Here is a 6,000-nt window from a genome sequence, read left to right as displayed (position 1 = left end):
GGTTAAGGTTTAATATTTCATTTCTTATTATTAAGACTTTTTTTTTTTTCAATTTCATCTCAATCTTTTAATTGTTTATAATTTACTTTATTCTTTTAAAAGACGAATTAATGAGTCGTGAATTAATGAGTCATTACATATTATGTTTAAAAAGTGAATTTTAAGTCTGATTTAACCTTAAAAAATTGATTTATAAAGTGTGGTTTACATACTTATATATGTTAAAAGTAGTTTTATATCTTATCAATATGAGACTTTTAACACACTCTCTCACACCGATACAATATTTCGAGCCTTGAATTAGACATTAATAATAATTCGATAACGAGTGAAATAATAAATTCAACAAATTTCATTCAAATAAACTGTAATTCATGCCTCTAATACCATGTTAACTATTGAGTTTTAAGTTTAACTCAATCTTACAAAACTAACTTGTAAGATGAAAGTTGTACCTATGTATATACACTAAATTAGTCTTATTTTTAGTCAATATGAAAATTTCAATATATTATTATTATTATTATTATTATTAATTTTATCGTATAATATCTTAACGAAACATCATCAATTATAATTAATTAAAGTTAACTTGTTGACAAAATCATTATGTGTCGTTAATAACAAATACAACAAATATCATGTATTATATGAATCACATAAGTATACCCGAAACATCAAAATCCAACTTAAATTTTCCAACATGAACCTTCCATTTTCTAACATGCACTCAGAATTCACTATGATAAAGTTAATTATTATTTTACACAAAATAAAAACAATTTATATTTATAAAGTAAATAATAAGGCCCTACACAACAATACATTGAAGAAGTGGGACAATGTATTCTTGACATGTCACATTGATCACCAACCGATTTTGTTAGTTGATAACTAAAATCGTATCATACAAACCTGATTACCAAACCATATTGCAATGAACAGACACAAAACAGTTAATGAATATAAGGGCTATCTTTATAAATATCTATCACATATGTTTTCATTATACTGTTTCAAAATTATCGTAGCTTTTATATTTAAAAAAAATCTAAATTAAATCGGTTTTAATGATGTATTAATTAACTATATTGTTTCTAATTTACTCCTGAATAAATTAATTTAATATCTGTGTTTGCAGAATTTATTGGAAGAATATGGTTATTTTAATAGGTGACACATTTTTTTTATGTTTTTAATCTGTATATAAAATTCTTTAACTGCGGTCACTGTACAATAAAGTAGGAATACAATGCTCTAAAATTAACTACATAATTTGAGTGTTCTAAAATCTATTCCAATATAAATAAAAGAATTCAAAGACTCTTTTACCTTTTTATTTAAAGCGCACTTTCCAACCAAATATAAGCAAAAGCTACTCACAGACGGAATCAGGTTCAAATGGAATACAACGATCATTGAATGTACCTTTAATTTGCACAACTGGTTTGTCAAAAACCAAATTTGACTTTAATTCCTTTTAACTTTCGTATTTTTTATAAGAAATATGATCGGAGACTTTCATGTTGAGTTAATGATTACGAAATATTTCGGTCTACCATAGAAAAAATGATTAGGACATTTCATGTGGCTATACTGTCTCATACGACCTTAAAACAATGTTTAATTTTTTTTTCCTGAACCTAACCGGTGATTATTATGCCACTATATTTGTGAGTATTTTAAACAAAATTGATGGGCACGTTGTAGAAAACAAAGGTTGTATATTCTTAGCCCTTTTTTTTAGAGATTTATTTACTATAAAATCTTTTTTGCTGTATGATTCTTGATTATTTTATTTTATAAAACATTTTTTATCTGTTTAAATATATTTCTCTGTAAAAATTAGAATTTAAAAATTAAAAAAAATAATTGACTTCTGCCTAAGTTGATATCAATTTGTATTAAACAAATTTGAAAAATTTTAAATCAAATGTTAGCTTTAAGAAAGGGAAACAGATAATAGAAGATTATTATAATTATTACACAAAGTTTGTGATACAAGCTAGCTATAGGAGTGAAAACTTAAGTGGGTTTTTATTGAGTTTATTACTGTATGCATTAACGATCTCTCTTAAACTTATGATGGTTTTCGGAAGCATCATAAGTTTATCTCGAAAACATTTGAAAGAAGACCAGATAAAGGTTTGATGGAACATCAGTGATTTAAAGTTTGTCAGGAAGATACACTGAATGATCAAGCTTTTTCTGAACATGCAGACCAAGTAAATGTCTAACTCATAGTGTTTAGAATGAGAATGAAGAACAGTAAGGACAGCACTTACACTTCTGTTTTCAGTCTCAGTGATGCTTTTGGACACGACATGCTATTTTTGAGAGATCCAGTGGTTGTTTTCCTATCATCAAGGTCTTGATTTCCAATCAATATCAGAAAAACCAGTATTAATGGAAGAAAATAAAAGTATTTAAAAGATAATTTGTGTAGATTTTATTAACAAACCCCATATTAACAACTATCCTTCAAGTTATAGTAACAGAAAAATCAGACCCAAAGCTCATACCAAGTTTTATATAAGATACCTAAGAGAAGCAGTAAAAACGTCTTAGTATAACTTTGATTTTGATAGATATCGTTCATCACATCTCTCACTTTCTTTCACTTTCTTTTTTTCATTTTTTTTCTTTCATTCATAATGTATAGCACCACCACATCAATAGAATCTCGTCGTAGTTTCATAATAGATTCTAAGGTTAGAAATAATTAATTTCTTTGTTTTTGTTATTATTGATGTGGTTTTCGTTTACTATTTCTTTTGTTTCCGAATCAAGTAAAAAGTAATAATTTTTATATTGTAGTTAATTAGTGAAGTCTTTTAATCTATATGCAGGTTGATCATGAGTTTAAGGGTTTTCAGATCTAATTGAAACTATATTTTCATTTAATTTAGAAACTTTTATGTGATTAAATTAATTTTTATCAATAATTGAGGTTTTCAAATCTAATTTAACTAATATTTAGTTTAGAAACTTTCATATGATTAAATGAATTTTTACCAATAATTGAGGTTTTCAAATTTAAATGAGACCATACTTTGATTTAATTTAGAAAGTTTCATGTGATTAAATGACATTTTACCAATAATTGAGACTTTATTTTGATTAGAGGTAATCATTTTAACTTAACAAGTCTAAGAATTTACTTTGATTAACTAACTTTTTACTTGCTGAGTAGGAAAATGGACAAACATGACTAGGTATAGTAAAATTTGATTCAGACTATATTTTGGTTGAATTTACTATGGATAATCTAAAAGTTCTCACTTTTAATTGAAAATGTACTTTGGTTAAAAGTGATAATGCAAACAAATCAATTGAGATTTTGCATTGATTGATTTGAAAATCTAAAAAAAAATAACAAATTTAACAATAATCTTTAGCTAATCAATGAAGAATATTTATTTTGAAAGAGTAGTGAAATCAACCTTTTTTAATATAATTGTTTTAGGGGCCTTTTATTAATTTGATATTTCATTTATTGTTATCAAATTCACCTTTATATTTTTTGCATATCATTCTTATTTTTTTAAAACCATTAGGTTAGATCTTTATTTTTATCTTTTACTATTTGTATTGTGTTTTCTTAATCTTTCTTGTATTATTTTATAAGAATCAAATTGTTGAAAACTGATTTAATATTCGTTGGGATACGACTAAGAGTTAACTTAATCATGTCTAGTTTGTTAACTACAAATTTAAAAATATTGAATATGTTTTAGTTAAGGAGTGTTAATTTGATAACATCCACAACAACGTATCAAATTTGACGTTTTGTTAAGGAATACAATAACTATTTTTAGCTTTGTGGTTTTTTTTTTATTATTTTAGTTAGTTAATTTTTCTTATTTCTTTTATTATTTTTTACGTATATCATTAACCTATAGTTTTTTCTTGTTTAAAGGATTTGCTCATAAAAGTTTGCAACTGCATTTTCTATTTTTGTTTTGTTAAGAATTTATTTTCAAAATTTTGTGAGACTAATTAGGGAATACTCTATCTAGGAAAGACTTGGTGTTTAAGTTGTTTGTTATGATGCACCTCTCTTTCCTGGAAGTGAATCCAATAACATCTTAACTTCTTTTTTCTTTACATCTTTCTCCAAAGCAAGATCAAGAAAAAAAAAAGTCAAAAGCAAAGGAAACTTTCATGTGGACTACGTAATGCATTTTGGGTGTACTATTAAGGGAACATCTTAAACATTTGAAGCCACTACTAAAGTCATACCACCTTCATCCCCTTCATTCATAAACATATCTTGTGATCATTCACCTAACCTAAACCCAAACATATGAATCAAACAACCATCGGCAAATTAGCTACCTCTAATAATACCATCATATACACAAACATACAATACCCAAATGAGGAGTATAAGCTCAAAATTGACCTACTAAATGCCTTGCCAAAATTTAATAGGCTACTAGTGGAAAATCCACATAAACACTTGAGACAATTCCATATATTATATGAAAACTTTAAATCTCTTAGAATCTCATTATAAAATATAAAAATGAGAGCTTTCCATTTTCCTCTTTGAGGAGCAACTTAGGATTGGTGGTATTACCTCTCAACAATAATTATCAATTAAGAAACTATGGAAAGAATTTTCCTAAAGAAAAATTTCCCTACATCCTGAGTGACTTTCGTTCGTAGAGAGCTTCTTGGAATTAAGCAACGAGATAAGGAAACCCTTAGTGAGTATTGGAAGACATTCAATAAACTTTGTGCATCTTGTTCTCAACATCAAATACAAGAAGGTGTCCTTATTCAATACTTTTATGAAGGCTTGAATTCGTCGAACAGGCAATGGGTAGATATTGCAAGCGGATGATCTTTCCTGGATAAATTACCACAAGATGCTAGATACCTAATAGAACGAAGGGCATCAGATAGCCAACAATTTGAAAAAAGAGCAAAATTCAGTGACCTTGTTAAAGGGAGTTCACAAAATGGAGACTTGTGCAACAAAATGGAAAAAAGATAAATGACAGAATAAATGGGCTAGAGAATAAGATAGATGATCTTGTAAACTTGTTCAAGACTTCGACTCCACAAGTTGCAAAGGGGTGTGTAATTTGTTCTTTAATAGACTATCATATTGATGCATGTCCAACTTTGGTAGTGATGGCAAACTCATAGCCAAGGCTCCTATCACTAGGAGTATGGCCAAGTTCCTAAGAGAAGAATCATCTTTAGGAGGAGAAACAAAGTTTTACTTCACTTAGGCCATCATGGAAGATGAAGGAGTAATGTAGGTTGTTTAGGCCATTGTATTCAGCCATGTAGTGTAGGTTTGCTTAAGGCTTGTATTAAGACCTAATTAGCATAGGATTTTTCTTAATATGGAATATCCAAACCAAAGCAGGTGTGTGTCATGTGTCATTCTTTCATTGGAGAGGATTTACCTTTAATAGTGGTCACATGGCACCCTAAGATTGGAAAGATTTTCTTTTTGCTAGTGGCCACATGCATGCAAAGTGGCTAGGATGCTTTTAGGGTTAATTAAGAGACATTTTTGCCTATATATTGAGGTGTCTCCACCCTTGTAATCATCTTGGATGTTTATTAATGTTATGCTGCCCAAATTTGGCCATACATTTCCTAGATCAAGATTAGAGCAATCCTAGAGGTCCCTCTAGTCACCTTCCTTGAGTTTGTCCAACCTCTCTTCGAGCAATCAAACATTACACCACCACCACCATAACTCCTAGAGGTCGTGACCTTCTATCCTTTTCCCACCATAGCTCGTCATCCTTGGAACCTTTGCACCCTCATTTTCGTACCATATCGAAGGAAACATCCCTCCATACACATCTTTTAGCTTTGACCCAACCTAGCATAAGGAGGTTGCTATCATGTGGTATCAAGAGCTTTGGTTCTTCAAGAGCTAAGTTTCCTTGGTTCCCTACCTATATTTACTATTTTTTATGTGTTTTATGTGTTTTTCTTACTTTTCACAGTCTTGTTATAAATTTTGTTGTT

Source organism: Vigna angularis, chromosome 7 (genome assembly GCF_016808095.1).
Source record: "Vigna angularis cultivar LongXiaoDou No.4 chromosome 7, ASM1680809v1, whole genome shotgun sequence".
Taxonomy (NCBI): Eukaryota; Viridiplantae; Streptophyta; class Magnoliopsida; order Fabales; family Fabaceae; genus Vigna; species Vigna angularis.
Note: the sequence above shows the minus strand (reverse complement) of the source record.